This window comes from Tursiops truncatus, chromosome 2, assembly GCF_011762595.2.
Source record: "Tursiops truncatus isolate mTurTru1 chromosome 2, mTurTru1.mat.Y, whole genome shotgun sequence".
Lineage (NCBI taxonomy): Eukaryota > Metazoa > Chordata > Mammalia > Artiodactyla > Delphinidae > Tursiops > Tursiops truncatus.
The window spans coordinates 110,101,012-110,117,912 of record NC_047035.1 but is presented as its reverse complement, the minus strand read 5'-3'; the positions used below and the strand labels follow the sequence as shown (position 1 = coordinate 110,117,912).

At 41.0% G+C, this 16,901-nt stretch overlaps 1 protein-coding gene across 3 annotated transcripts in view; it reads left to right on the top strand.

Annotated features, from left to right (window-relative positions):
• LOC101334017 (CLN6 transmembrane ER protein) overlaps positions 1-16,901 on the top strand; it is a 68,401-nt gene that overhangs the window by 9,228 nt on the left and 42,272 nt on the right. The gene's annotated exons all lie outside the window — the stretch shown is intronic.

Here is a 16,901-nt window from a genome sequence, read left to right as displayed (position 1 = left end):
GTCATACGTGTGAGCTCTTTGTCTGTGTGAGCAGTCTGTGGTCCTGAGAGACACCTGTCCTGTCCCAGATGAGCAAACGATTTGCCCAGATAAATTAATTTCTTGAAACAAACAATTAATCTATTTATCCTCCTGGACTAGAATTTCCTAGAGCAGTTGTGTCATGTTGACATGGGTGGTCTCAGTTCTTATTTAACAAGACCAACTTCTTAGCTTGAAATCCCCTTTCTCACAAAAGTGGAAGCCTGCCTATTTTTACCTGTTTTTGCTCTGTCCTTTCCATACTGTGAGTTCACCGTGTGTGGGGGCTAAATGTTATACTCCTAGATGTGGGGTTCATTTGTTTTCTATATATGTTTACCCAAAAGACCCAGTAAAATACCTTTTTTAATATATGGGGGTATTTATTTGGTGAGGATTCCTTGTGCAGTACACTTTTCCATACATATGTAATACTTGAATAATTAAGGTGTTGGTTTTTTTTTTTTGTAATACCCTTCTGTTGACCCAATAGCTGTTGCTTTTTTTTTCCTTTTTGCATCAAAATTCCCAAAAAGAGCCATCTGTACTCATTGTTTCTGATTACCCTTTCATTGTCTTTTTTTTTTTAATGAGCTTCTTTATTTGGAAAAATCACAAACATAAACAAAAGTAGAGAGAATTGTAGAGTACGAATCACCTGGATTCAATAATCATAAGCTCATAGTCAGTCATGGTTCATCCATACCCCATCCCACACACATTCCCATTGTATTATTTCAAAGCAAATCTCAGACATTGTATCATTTCATCAATAATTATTTTAGTATATATCTTTAAAAGATAAGATTTTTTAACCTAACTATAATATCATAAATCTGAAAAATAGTACCATATTATCTAAAATATAATATTATAAAATAGCATAATACCATAATATCTTAAGATCAACAATTAATTCCTTAATATCATTAAATATCCAATCAGGGTTCACATTCCTAAATGTCTCATAAATGATAGCACATGTTTTTTCATTTGAATCAGGATCTAAATAAGACCCATATATTACACTTGGATGCTATGTACCTTAAATTTAATTTAGAGATTCCCTATCCCTCCCCCCCCCTTTTTTTTCCTTCTTCTTTTTTAATTTATTTATTGAAGAAACTAGGTCACTTGTCCTGTAGAGTTTCCTACAGTCTGAATTTTGCTGATTGCATCCCCTTGATTTGTTGTTTAGCATGTTCTTCTCATCCCTATATTTTCTGTAACTTGTTGGCAGTTAGACCTGGTGACTCAGATTCAGGTTTGAGTGTTTAGGCAAGAACAGTTGAGAGGTAGCACAGTGGTCTCCTATTACGAAGCATAGAATGGATGTCTACTCATCTTTCTCACTTTATCTCGGTCTCACTTTGCAACCATTGATGATCATTGCCTACATCCATCATTTCCTTAGTGGTTGCATTATTTCTTCTTTATTTAATAATGAGAATACTTTTATAAAGAGAAACTTCCTCTTGTGAACTATTTAGCTATCCTGACATACAGTTTACATAGAAAAGGCAGGTCATACTTGATTCTTTCTTTTTGTTTTTGTTTGTTTCAAAATAATGAATTGTTTCCCTAGCATCCTCCAAAAATGAACATTACAGATTGCTGGGGAAGTTTACTGTATTACTACAAACTCATGGACTTAAACGTATTTCACATGTTTCTGTTCATTCTTATTGACAGAAATGCCATTTTTAATCTAGCATATTGTCAAAGATCAAAAAGTTTGAAAACATACAGCACTGGGGTGGCTGTGTAAAATGGTTCAACATCTGTGGACAGCAATTTGGCAATATTTAACAAATTATAAAATGCACATTTCCTTTGACCCGACAATTTTACTTTTAGGAATTTATCCTAGAAATGGACTTACAAGCATGCAAAGTGATGTATGTACAAAGGTATTAATTGCAGTCTTGTTTATTTTAGCAAAAACAATGGAAAGAGATATTTATACACACACATTTATAGCAGCATTATGCACAATAGCCAAAAAGTGGAAGCAACCCAAATGCCCATGGCTGGATGAATGGATAAAATGTGGTATATACGTACAATGGAATATTATTCAGTCTTAACAAGGAAAGAAATTCTGACATGACTGCAACATGGAGGTGTTGGTTGCACAGCAATGTAAATACTTGATGGTACTGAGCTGTACAATTAAAATGATTAATTAAGATGGTAAATTTTACATAAAGAAAATTAAAACTGTAATTACTAACATGAATTTTACCATTGATCTTTCTATTGTGCGACGCCAATTTTAAATGCAACTATCATAGTATTTCACTTACACACGGAATCACACAATACAGAAATTACATAATTTGTGAGTTACGGTTTGTCCCCAGGGGTGCCTTGAGCTGTCCATAAGAGACAAACACAAGAAAGACGGAGGAAGGTCGTTAGGAGGAAAAGAGCCCTCCCAATCCTCCTCCAAGCTCGGAGCCAGAGTAGGGCGCGCTTCCGGAACACGCGGACACTCTCTAGCTAGAGCGGTCCCCCAGGGTGCATCCCTCCTGCAGGGTTGCAGCGAGCGCAGGCCTGCGTGCTGCTGGGTCCGGCTCCTGCCAGCAGATGACCGCCCTAGCCTGGCGGAGTCTGGAGAGGTCAGGCCAGGTGTCTCTCCTGCCCCAGGGCCCCCTGCCCAAAGCGGGGCAGACAGGCGACTCCCAACGGTACTGAGACCTCTGCGCCGGTGAAACTCTCGCCCCGGGATTGGGGTGGGCGAGAGACCCTGCGCAGCCAGCCCGGGGAAGGGATGGGCACCATCACACCCCTGACCCTTCCCATAGCCGCGCCCAGAACCCTGCCGGGGACGGAAGGGGGCAGCAGTCGCCGGACAGGGCCAGGGACACCGGGAGGCGGGGGGGGGGGGGGGGGGGGGGGGGGGAGGCGGGATGGTGCACGAGCCAAGGCTTCCAGCCCCTGGCGCATGCTCCATTGTTCTAGGCGACTTCCTTCTGAAACGCAAATTCAAAGATACAATTAAGGATTTCGAGGCAGTAACAGCACTTCAGAACATGGGACCCCCTGTACGACTGCACCGGCCACACACCCATGCAGCCGGCCCTGGTAGGTAGGGATCGCAAGTCTTGGTGATAACATCTAGAGCTGTGCTGTCCAATAGAGATAAAATGTGAGCCCCACAGGCGAGTCACGTATGTAATTTGAAATGTTCTAGTGTCTAATTAAAAAGGTGAGATTAATTTTAATATATTTTATTTACCCTAACATATCCAAAAATATTATCATCTCAACATGTAATCAATATTAAAATTACTGAGACATTTTACTTTTTTTTTTTTTCATACTAAGTCCTCAAAATCCAGTGTGTATTTTACACTTAGGTCACATCTCGTTCCAAGACCTCAATTGCCACATGGGGCTAGTGGCTGATCAAGTGGACAGGGCAGGTCTAGAGCATGAAAAAGGAAGTGGGTGGCTGGAGGACCGTTTGTGCTGTTGCCACTTGGTGGCATAACATTGGCTGCTAAAACAGAAATACCTACCAACGTTTGTCAGTCACTTCCTGTGACTGGTGCAATTTGGCACCAGAATTCCTGTGAGTAATTTTGATGACTATTGTGAATATTGTGCTGCTATTTTAACACTGTTACTGATTTTTAAATATTCCTGTATGTAACAGCGTCATCCAGACATTCATTAAGGCAGTGGTTCTAATGCTAATGCTACAAAACCGCCCCTAATCAATAAACATTAGAAGGGGAAGTTAGATGTGTCAATTGCCAAGAGGGAAACCAAGTAACCAACCGTATGCTCCATGTTGTTAATTTAGAAATGAAACCTTGGGAAATACTGGAAAGTTCTGAAAAATAAAAATCAACATTTAAGCAAATACACTTCTTTTTTTTTTTTAAGCAGATACACTTTTAAGTTTTCAAAAATAGTTACATAAGGCAAAAAGAAAGGAAAAACAAAACCTGACAACAGAGCTGCAAGATCCAGGTCAGAGTAATGTGCACCTGAGCTGCCCTGGTTGTGCATGTAAACACTCAGAACAAAAAGCCCTGTTTTACATTTTGCATGTGTTCCTACAGGGGAAATTGAGTGCTTACTAGAACACCGTCATTAGGTACAGTTTCATCTTCACCAGCGTTTCCCATTCAGGAGTCACTTTACTGGCGGACTAGCCTGCCGTTTAGTGGTGAAAATAGGAAACTACAGGCCACTTTTTAAACATTTTATGCATAGTATTTGAAACATCAAAATAATAAATGCAATATAAAATAAACACCTGGAAGTGCACCATCCATCTTAAGAACTAGAACATTACCTATTAATGCATCCACCTGTATGCCTTTTTCCTAATTTATCCTGCCTCCTCATTAGAGATAATTCTGGCTTGAATTTTATGTTGACCATTTTCTTGATTTTAAAAAATAGGTTGTTTTATCATTTGTATATGCATCCCTAAACGAAATATTGTTTAATTTACTCATTTTAGCTTTAGAAAAGTGCTGTCATGATTTTATGCAGTTTTCTGCGACTTGCCTTTTTCATACATTATATTTGACCATGTTATGTGTGTAGCTGGAGTTGATTCCCTGTAGGAATAGATAGCTATTTATTTATCCATTCTCCTATCAATGGACATTTGGTAGCCTCCAATTTTTTGCCATTTTTTAACAGTATGGCAATGAATATTCTTATGCATGTGCAAGAACTTCTTTATAACATATCTAGTTCAATTTTACAAAATACATATAGCCAAAGTGTCTTTCAAAGTTGTACCAATTTACACTCCATTTGTAGTATATAAAAGGTCCCAGTGATCTTCATCTCCATCAGTACTCGGTGTTACTAAATTTCTTAGTTGTTGCCAATGGAGTTGGAAAACCGGATCTTATTGTGGCATTGACTTGTAGAATGTTTCCCTGGCCATCAATGAGGTCGAGTGTATTTTAATTTTTATTGGAGATTTGTTTCCTTTTTTGTAAAGTGCCTATTCATGTCTTTTGCCCATTTTTAACTGGTTTATCTCTTTGTAATTTTAAGATTAAGATCTTAATCTAAGGAGATATATATCAGTTTCTGTATTTAGCAACCTTGGTGAATTGTATTTAACAACCTTGGTAAGCTCTCTCATTAATTCTAATAATTTGTCTGTAGATTCTTTTGGGGTTTTCTACATAAACAATTATATTAGCTACAAATAATGACAGTATTGTTTCCTTCTCTCTCCTTATATCTGTCTTATCCTTGCCTTGTGGAGCAGAAGAGGTGATGGCAGACTCCTTTGCCTCGTTCTGCTCTTAAAGGAACAATGCTTTCAATGATTCATCATTAAGAATGATGACTACTGTAGGCTTTTTTTAAAAAAGATGATGTCTTAATGTTAGGATGTTTTTTTTATTCCTGCTTTACTAAGAGTTTTTACCAAGAATGAATGTTGATTTTTACTGACTGCCTTTACTAGATCTATTTAGATAATCATACAACTTCTCCTTTAACCCATTAATGCAATGAATTAAAGTCATGGGCTTTTATGTTAAATGATCCAAATATTCTAGGGATAAATCCAGCTTAGTCATGATGAATAGCCTTTAATATATGCTGTTGGATTTGATTTGCTAGTATTTTGTTTATAGTATTTCCATCTAATATGTTCATGAGGGATTCTGGTCTGTTATTTTCTTTCTCATACTTTTTCATACTTGACTGATTTTATTTCAAAGTTATACTAACCTCATATGAGTTGAGGAGCATTGCTTCTTTGGATAGTCTTTGTTCGTGTGAAATTAGAATCATTTGTTCCATGAAAATCTGCTAGGAATTGCCTGAAAACCAGCAAGGCTTGATTTTTTTTTAAGCCACTGATTCAATTTCTTTAATAACTGTTGGGAACTCAAGCTTTCTTGTTACAGCTTCGGTAAGTTATATGTTTCTAGAAATGTGTCCCTTTCTAGTAAGTTTTTTAATTCATTGATTAATTCATGTTTTATTCTTTATGGCATGCTCATCTTATCTTTTTAATCTCTTCTGGATTTTCAACTTTCTTCTGTTCTCCATTCCTATTATTGCTTGTTTATGCATGCTACCTACTACTCTCTTATTTAATGAATCTTACCAAAAGTTTGTCTGTTTTATCTGGCCTGGGCTTGTTGATCATCTCTATTGTATATTCATTTCATTTCATTACTTTTTGCTCTTATCTTTATATCTTTTCTTAAACTTTCTTTGTGTTTATTCTACTGGGGTTATTTTTCCTCTTGGAGCGAAAGCTAGCTCATTAATTTTCAGCCTTTTTTCTTTTTTAATGTAAGCATCTAAAGCTATAAATTTCCCTGTAATTACCATTTTTGCTGCATCCACCAGTTTTGATATGTACAATTTTCATCACATATCATATAGTTGTTTCTATACAACTTTCAATTTCTATTATAATATCTTGCTTGACTCCTATATTATATAGAAATGTACTTTCTAGGACTTCCCTGGTGGCGCAGTGGTTAAGAATCCGCCTGCCGACGCAGGGCACACAGGTTCGATCCCTGGTCCGGGAAGATCCCACATGCCGCGGAGCAACTAAGCCTGGGTGCCACAACTCCTGAAGCCCGCGGGCTCTAGGGCCCGCGTGCCACAACTACTGAAGCCCACGCACCTAGAGCCCATGCTCCGCAACAAGAGAAGCCACTGCAATGAGAAGCCTGCACACTGCAATGAAGAGTAGCCCCCGCTCGCCGCAACTAGAGAAAGTCCGCACATAGCAACAAAAACCCAGTGCAGCCAAAAGTTAATTAATTAATTAATTTTTAAAAAAGAAATGTACTTTCTAATTTTCAGAACTCAGGAGGGGGGTGTCATTTATCTTTCTGTTAAAGACTTAATTTAATTGCATAAGTTATAACTATGATCGTAGGTCATAAAATGTGATTTATGTGAATCAGATTCTTTGAAATTTGTTGAAACCGGCTATAAGGCCTTTTATATGGTCAACTTTTGGAAGTGCTCCATGTGCACTTGGAAAGAATGTCTATTCCTTGATTGTTGGATATAGAGTGACTTATAAATATCCACTAAATCAAGCTGGTTAATTGTGTTATTCAAATCTTTTTTGACCCATTAATAATTGAGATCATTGTATTGAAATCTCCCACTATGTTAGTGGGTTATCAATTTCTTTTTTTTTTTAATATTTATTTATGTATTTAGTTTTGGCTGTGTTGGGTCTTTTTCTTTTCTTTTTTTTGGTTGCACCAGGTCTTAGTTGTAGCCAGTGGGCTCCTTAGTTGTGGGAGGCAGGCTCCTTAGTTGCAGCACTTGGGCTCCTTAGTTGTGGCATGCAAACTCTTAGTTGCGGCATGCATGTGGGATCTAGTTCCCTGAGCAGGGATCAAACCCGGGCCCCCTGCATTGGGAGTGCGGAGTCTTAACCACACTTAACCACTGCACCACCAGGGGAGTCCTTGCATTGGGTCTTAGTCGCAGCACGCGGGATCTTTTCTTTTCATTGCAGCATGTGGGCTCTTCATTGCGGTGTGTGGGCTTCTCTCTAGTTGTGGGTGTGGGCTCCAGGGCGTGTGGGCTCAGTAGTTGTGGTGCGTGGGCTCTCTAGTTGTGATGCATGGGCTCAGTAGTTGCGGTGCACGTGCTCCAGAACACGTGGGCTCTGTAGTTATGACGCACAGGCTCCAGAGTGTGTGGGCTCTGTAGTTGCAGCACACAGGCTTAGTTACCCCGTGGCATGTGGGATCTTAGTTCCCCAACCAGGGATCGAACATGCATCCGATGCATTGGAAGGCAGATTCTTAACCACTGGACCACCAGGGAAGTCCCAGATTAGTCAATTTCTATCCATAGTTCTATACATTTCATTTTATGTATTTGGATACTATTTTAGTAGGTGCCCACAACTTTTGGACTATTATATCTGGTGGATCAAACCTTTTATCATGAAAATGATGAAAGGCCCTAATAATACATTTTGCCTTATAGTCTATTTTGTCTAATACCAATATATTGCACCAGCTTTCTTTTAATTAGCATTTTACTTTTGTTCATCATTTTACTTTCATCTTTTCTGTGTCCTTTTATATTAGGTTTGTCTAGTTTTTAGGGGCTTTTTTTAAATCTAGGTCTGAGAATCTGTCTTTTGTTTATCCCATTTATACTTATTGTGATTACTGATAATATTTCTACATCTTAATTTTTATTTTCTATTTGTTCTCTTTTCGAAACTTCTTTCAACTTTTTTTTTCTAAACTGACTTTTTTTTTTTTTTTTTTTTTTTTGCGGTACACGGGCCTCTCACTGTTGTGGCCTCTCCCGTTGCGGAGCACAGGCTCCGGATGCACAGACTCAGAGACCATGGCTCACGGGCCCAGCCGCTCTGCGGCATGTGGGATCTTCCCGGACCGGGGCACGAACCCGTGTCCCCTGCATCGGCAGGCGGACTCTCAACCACTGCACCACCAGGGAAGCCCTAAACCGACTTTTTGTTTTTGTTTTCTTACTCTATTTTCTGCTCTACTGGTGTGGAAGTTATACTTTCTGTGTTTTTAGTAATTACCCTTGAAATTTTACCAGGCACATTTAACAAAGTCTAAAGTCAACAGTACTTGAACCTTCTCAAGAAGAACTCAGAACACTCTACCTCCTCTCACCAGCCTCACTCTCCTTCCCCCACCTATAAATTATTATTGTCCAGTATTTGTGCCTGTCATTTTTCAACCCCACAAATTACATGCCATCACCATCTTTCATTACTTGTTTTTTGCAGACAGTGTGTTTGGAATTATCTACATATTTACTGATTTCTTTGCTCACCATTTCGTCTTGCATTCCAGGCCTTCCTTCTGGGCTCATTTTCCTTCTTCCTGAAGTGCATCTTCTAGAAGTTGTTTTAGTGAAGGTCTGTTAGTGGTAAAATCTCTGTTTTTTTTTCTAAAAATGTCCCTATTTTACCTTCATGTTTCTATCTTACATTTATTCTTGAAAGATAGTTTTGCTGGGTACACAATTCTGGGTTAACAGTTATTTTCCCTCAGTACTTTGAAGATATTTTTCTATCTTTTAGATTCACTGTTGTGGGGACTATATTCAATATCCTGTGATAAACCATAATGGAAAAGAATATATAAAAAAAGAATGTATAGATTCACTGTTGCTGTCACTGTCCAATTGTTTCTCTGCAGACAATCTTTCTTTTCTCTCTAGCTGCTTTTAACATTTTTGCCTTTAGTGCTCTGTGGTTTCCCTACAATATGTCCAGGTATATGTCTTTTTTAACCTGCTCGATGCATGTTCTGTTTCTCCTATCCATATGTTGGTGTCTTTTATCAGATCTGGAAATTTTTAGCTGTTAGCTTTTCAAATATTGCTTCTCCTTTAGTCTCTCTATTCTCTGCTTCTGGGATTCCGACTGGATATTTTTTAGACCTCATTCCATCTTCCCTTCTCTTAACCTCTCAGTCATATTTCTCATCTCCTTGACTCCCTGTGCCTCATTCTGGGTAGTTTTCTCAGATCTATCTCCTGTTCACTAATTCCCTATCCAGCTGTGGTTAATTAATCTGTTGTTTAGCCTGTCCATTGAGGTTTTTTAAAATAAATTTATTTATTTTATTTATTTATTTTTCTGTATTGGGTCTTCATTGCTGCCCGCGGGCTTTCTCTAGTTGAAGCAAGTGGGGGCTACTCTTTTTTTTTTCTTTTTTTGGCTGTGTTGAGTCTTTGTTGCTGCGTGCGGCCTTTTTCTAGTTGCGTCAAACCGGGGCTACTCTTCGTTGTGGTGCGTGGGCTTCTCATTGCAGAGGCTTCTCTTTGTTTCAGATCATGCGCTCTAGGCATGCGGGCTTCAGTAGTTGTGGCGTGTGGGCTCAGTAGTTGTGGCACACGGGCTCTAGAGTGCAGGCTCAGTAGTTGTGGTGCACGGGCTTAGTTGCTCTGCAGCGTGTGAGATCTTCCCAGACCAGGGCTCGAACCCGTGTCCCCTGCATTGGCAGGCAGATTCTTAACCACTTCACCACCAGGGAAGTCCCCATTGAGTTTTTAATCTCAAGAGTTAAATTGTTAAGTTCTATTTGCTTCCTTTTCAGATGTGTCTGGTCATTTGCAGTTGTCTCTTTGCCTTGCTTATTTTTTAAAACTAACAGCTCTATTGAGATATAATTTGCAAATAATAAGATTCACCCTTTGAAAGTGTACAGTTCATTGGTTTTTAGCATATTCACAGAAGTTGTGAAACAATTATCATGAATTCTAGAACAATTCTGTCACCCTCAAAAGAAACTCTATACTCGTTAGCAGTTACTACAAATTCCCTTCTGCCTCTGTCTCCCAAAAGCCACTAATCTATTTTCTGTCTCTATGGATTTGCCTGTTCTGGACAATTCATATGAATGGAGTCATACAATATATGGCCTTCTGTAACTGGCTTCTTTCATCTAGCAAAATATTTCCAAGATTCATCCATATTGTAGGAAATAGCAGTACTTTGTTCCTTCTTATGGCTGAATAAAATTCCATTGTATGGGTCTACCATATTTTATTTATTTACCAGTTGATGGACATTCAGGTTGTTCTTACTTTGGGGCTATTATGAATAATGCTGCCACGAACATTCATGTACTAGTTGTTTTGTTTTTGTTTTTGTTTTTGTTTTTGCGGTACGCGGGCCTCTCACTGTTGTGGCCTCTCCCGTTGCGGAGCACAGGCTCCGGACGCGCAGGCTCAATGGCCATGGCTCACGGGCCCAGCCGCTCCGCGGCATGTGGGATCTTCGCAGACTGGGGCACGAACCCGTGTCCACTGCATCGGCAGGCGGACTCTCAACCACTGCGCCACCAGGGAAGCCCTGTTTTGTTTTTTTTTAATTTAATTATTTAATTTTTTATACAGCAGGTTCTTATTCATTATCTATTTTGTACATATTAGTGTATACATGTCAATCCCAATCTCCCAATTCATCACACCACCACCCCACCCCGCTGCCACTTTCCCCCCTTGGTGTCCATATGTTTGTCCTCTACGCAGTGTCTCTATTTCTGCCTTGCAAACCAGTTCATCTGTACCATTTTTCTAGATTCCACATATATGCATTAATATACGATATTTGTTTTTCTCTTTCTGACTTACTTCACTCTGTATGCCAGTCTCTAGGTCCATCCACGTCTCTACAAATGACCCAATTTCGTTCCTTTTTATGGCTGAGTAATATTCCATTGTATATATGTGCCACATCTTCTTTATGCATTCATCTGTAGATGGACAGTTTGGTTGCTTCCATGACCTGGCTACTGTAAATAGTCATGTACTTTTTGTGTGTGGATGTATATTTTCTTTTCTCTTGGTCATATACCTGTATATCTAGGTTACATGATAACTCAGTATTTAACAGTTTGAGGAATTGCCAGAAGGTTTTCCAAAGGGGATGCACCATTTTACAATCCCACTAGCAATGTATAAGGGTTCCAATTTCTCCACATCTTCCCCAACACTTGTTATTGTTTGTCTTTTTGATCCCTTGCTTATTCCTGTGATCCCATCTTTTATTTCTTTAAACATTTTGTATCTAGTTATTTTACATCTTCTTCTGTCTGATAATTGCAATAACTGAAAACCATAGGGATGTAAATGTGTTAACATTTTGTCTTCTCTTCATGGTAGCTCATTTCCTTTTGTATTTGATGATATATTTCTGTGAAAATATAAGGTAGGGTTTTTCTTGTGTTCATTGCTATATCCCCATCATCTAGAACAGTGACTGATATGTAACAGGTGCTCAACAAATTGTTGTTGAATGAACAAATGAGTCCTAAGGACCTAAGCAGGAAAGGAAACCCCAGAGACGATGTGCATTTGCTTCTGCTTAGTGCCAAGATGCCTATAGACCTACGGCTATGTTAGCCTCTATCAGTCACAGTCTCCTTGGGGAAAACAGAAGCCATATGTATTCCAAGTGTATCCACCTGTGTCCAATCAGGAAACAAACCACACAGTGATTTATTTTTTTTGTTTTTGTTTGTTTTTGGTTTTGCTGTACGCGGGCCTCTCACTGTTATAGCCTCTCCCATTGCGGAGCACAGGCTCCGGATGTGCAGGCTCAGCGGCCATGGCTCACGGGTTCAGCCGCTCCGCGGCATTTGGGATCTTCCCGGACCGGGGCACGAACCCGTGTCCCCTGCATTGGCAGGCGGACTCTCAACCACTGCGCCACCAGGGAAGCCCAGTCCAGCTTTTATAAAGAGCCCAAAGCAGTTGGTATTTTTCTCACAATGCTTTTCTAAACATTAATAAAAGCATTTCTAATTAAATGTTCACTGTTTACTGTTTCTAGCATATTAGTTTTAAATCATATTAAAGACATAGTAAAGTTTTTCGTGTTTCATAAAAAATTTTGCAGTGGAAGAGGGCCCCTTGTGTAATTAATGTCTACAATGACTCCATGCCTGTTTCATAAGGACTGAGCATGGCTTTACTAACAAGTTATTATAAGGGTTTGTTTATAATAACTTTACTTGTAAGACATTTTCATCATTTAATTTATGTCAAATCAGGAACAAACTCCCAACTCAAACAATGTTCTTATGGGGAAGACAGAGTTTTATGCAATGGTCAATTCAAGAATGCCCTGGGGAAAAAACTAGATTGTCTCGTTTCGGGTATTTTAGCCCTGTCCTCCACCCCACCCCAAACCCGTCTACCTTACATGTTTCCCCAGGGAAGGGACCGCAGAGCAGGAAGACCTGGGAGTCCCTCCTGGCTTCTGCTGGGTAACCTTGGCCTCACATCTCCAAGTGTCCGTTTAATCATCTGTCAAGGAGCAATGACAATACCACGGAGTGGGTGGGCAAGGACAGTAAGGTTACAAGAAATATTGGTTCCATGTGTGCTCTCCTGGTGCAGCTCAACAAATGCTTATTGACTGACTAGGTAACTGGGAACTGGCTCTGGCTAGTTGTCCAACTAGGAAAAGGGATCCCGCTTTGCCTGCTGGGTCTATTCAGAGTTATGACTCGCCCATTGTTCGATGGGGGATCCTGTAGCCAAACAAATGAATAGTTAATTTAAAGTCAGGCAGCGAGGGCTTTTGGCTTTGGGTGGAAACTTAATTCCCAGATAATACATACATTATGTATAGACTGCCTACACCTGCCTCTGCGCTTGGCACTCGGGCCAGAGCCCCGCACAGGAAAGGCAAGGGAGGACGAGACGTAGGATGGTGGTGAATGACCCAGTCTAGAACTCCCCGCTCACATCGCAGGGGTGAGGACTCTCCAGGCCATGGGAGTGAAATGTACAACTTGATGTGTCAGCAGGGGATACTGCCATGGTTACCTCTGCTGTCATTCAGAAGGTAATCTTTTTTGCAAGGCAGGGCATCTAAAGTTTTTAAGATTAAAGATCACTTGAAATGGTATTGCTACTTCGGAAAATAGTTCGCAGTTTCTTATAAAGTTAAATGTATAGTTACCATAGAAGCCAACAATCCCATTCCTAGGTGTTTACCTAAGAGAAATAAGACACCTGTCCACACAAAGACTTGTACATGAATGTTCCTAGCAACTTTATCAAACTGGAAACAACTCAGGTATCCTTCAAATGGATTAACAAACTGTGGTACATCCAGACAATAGAATTCTACTCGGTAATAAAAAGAACTGAACTCTTGAAATGTACAAAAATGCGAATGAATCTCAAAGGCATCATACTAAGTGGAAAAATCCAGATGGAAAAAGCTAGATGATTCCATTTATATGAAACTTAAGAAAAGACAAAACTATAATGACATAAAGAAAATCAGTGGTTGTCAAGGGTTGACGATGGTAGAAGGGAGGGACTGCAAAGGGACAGGAGGGAATTTTTGGAAGTGATGGAATTATTCTGTATTATGACTGTGGTGGTGGTTACATGAGTCTATACATTTGTCAAAATTCATTGACTTATACTTAAAAATTAAAGAATTTTATCGTGTGTAAGTTATACCGCAATATAGCTAATTTTTTTAAAATGGTGACTTAAAGCTATCATGTTTATCTCTCAATTAAACCTGAAACTAGCAAAGTTTACTTAAGTTTGATCTTAGACTCATTTTCCAGGCAGGTCAATGGGCCTCAGAAAAATTCCTAAGGACTCACTTCTGAGCTGGTGGTGGGAAAGGCTGATACAGGCTTCTAAAGCCAGAAGTTATGTGATGTTTTCTGCTTCGGGAGCCCATGGGCTCAAAGCCCAGAAAGGAATTCAGGGGCAGCCTTACAACGTGGAGCAGGATACAGACTACCTGGTAGGATTCGAGGGGATCCAGAAAGTTCTCCTTCAGATGGCCCCCACGTTGGTGCTAAACTTCTGATGCTTCCTCTGGATTGAGCATTGCCTTCCCCGAGCTTCCTACCCAGGAAAACACATTCTTGCCACCCGGACAATGACCATGAGTTTTCAGGCTTCTACCACCTTCTTAGAGCTTCCCAATAACCTTGGAAGGGGGCTGTTGTGAGCATCCTGATCTTGGGTGGCTGTGTGGTGGCTGCAGTGTGCGGCAGCTTGAAGCGAGATCTCAGTTCCCTGGCCAGGGATTGAACCCAGGCCATAGCGGTGAAAGCACTGAATCCTAACCATTAGACCACCAGGGGTTAGTGGAGCAGGACCCTGGCTCTTGTCTGCTTTGAAGAAAGACTTCATCAAAGAGATGAAAAGTAGCGAGGCAAGTAAAGGGTTTATTAGGAGAGAAGATAAGTTCAGAGAAAGCATGGGTGGGCTGAGATAGAGAGAGAGAGCCATGCTTTTGGGGTGGTTTAAATCACTTATATGGGGGCAGTTCTTCCAGGTTTCCTCTGGCCAGTCCTCTTGCTTTGCCTGTCTTTGAGTCCATGTTTGGTCTGGCTCAGGGCCCTCCCCTCTGTGCGAGCACATCTTTTACCCAAGATGGTTTCCAGCACGAGGGTCTCTAGGAGGTTAGCAGAACATATTATAGTCCAGTGCCCCCTCCCCTGAGGATCTTTTCTGTCCACGGGTAGCTTGAGGGGGTCTCCTTGACCTCAAGAATGAGAAATATGTGACCTCCCTATCTTTTATCTAAGCAGGGCTTAGCCCGTATTTGTTTTTCTCATTCCCATCATCTTGAAGTGTCCACAGGAGACAAAGTCCAGCTGCTTATCATGTTCCTGTTATTATCTTTATTTTCAAAGTGTAAACAGGAGGCTAGTTGTAAATGTCTAACCTGGGGCCCATCTATCTCCTACCTCAATCCCATTTTACAGGTAAAGAAACCAAGAGCAGAGAGCCTGGGTGGCTTTTCCCAGAGCACACAGCCCTGAGTCAACCTCAGTGGGGCCAGAGCCTATCTAAGGCTTATCTTTTCAAAGCCCTCTCTTTCTGCAGCATGGCTGTCCACTCACATGAATGACTTTTCTACTTTTTAAAGATCAGGCCTATGACGATGCCTCTGGGAAAAGCCTAGATTTTCTAACACTAACAGCTCTGGGTCTCTTGAATAGATGATTAATTTCAAAGTCCAGTCACACAGAGTTCAGGCTTAACAATTCTTAAATAGTTTTTAAAAGCAGATATTACTCCTTGCTCGCCATGGCCATGGAGAAACCTCCCTCAAGTCTGCATGGCCTGTCTGGTCAGGCAGCTTGTGTGGTGGTTTCTGAAGAGTACGGGCGCCAGAGGCAGGCTGCCCAGTTCATTGATGGCCACACCACTGACAGGAGAGGCTGTGGGAACTTGGGCGGGTGACTCAGCCTCTCTGTGCCTGAGTTTCCTCATCTGTAAGCAAGGCAAAATTTATTCCTACCCCTAAGGGCTATTGTGAGAATTAAATGAGGGCAGACACGTAAAGCACTGAGACCAGGACCTAGCACATAGCAGTTGTACAATAAATGTTAGCTGTTAAGAGTGAAAGAAAAGGGGGGACTTCCCTGGTGATCCAGTGGTTAAGAATCCACCTTCCAATGCAGGGGACGCAGGTTCGATCCCTGGTCGGGGAACTAAGCTGCCACATGCCGTGGGGTACTAAGCCCGTGAGCCACAACTACTGAGCCTGCGTGCTCTAGAGCCCACGCACCACAGCTAGAGAGCCCACATGCTGCAACTACTGAACCCACACACTCTGGAGCCCGCGTGCCACAACTAGAGAGCCCGCGTGCTGCAACTAAGACCTGATGCAGCCAAATAAATTAATTAATTTTTTAATGAAAGTGAAAGAAAAGGACCCTGAATTCCTTTCTGGGCTTTGAACCCATGGACTCCCAAAGCAGGAAACACCACGTAAGTTCTGGTTTTAGAAGCTCACATCAGCCTTTTCCACCACAGGCTCAGGAGCAGGTGCTTAGAAATTCATTTGAAGCAGTAATTTTGAGGCCCACTGACCTTTTTTTAAAAATGAGTCTAAGATTAAACTTAAGTAAACCTCACTAATGTTCACATAAGAGCTAAGGATGTGGCATCAGGGCAGTGGCAGGCCCTGGGACCCTGTTAGCAGCAGGTGGGAAGGAGAGAGGGCTAGCTGAGAACAATTCAGTGGGGGAGGCAGACTTCCAGACAAGGTTTATAACACATGTAGAAAAGAGTGATCTCTTCCAATAAGACATGGGGAAAGAGCACAGAATCTCCTGTCTTAGGGCTTTTGTTGAAGCCTAAGGTAGTGAACCGTCCCCTTCTTCCCTGGCCTATCTGGCCAGAGAGGGAGCAGCTGTGACTGTACAGCACCTGGCCTCACTGACTGGCCCAGGCTGGGCACCTGCCTCAAGCTGAGCCAATCGTAATCCCTCCACGAGAACTTAGAATTGGGCCCAGAAGAGTCCAGGCTCATTCTGCTTAACTCCTGGGTGAAAGCGAGGTAACCTTGGAAGCTGTCAGCTGAGGCCATTTGCTGCCAATGCTTCCTAGGACACAGGGCAAGC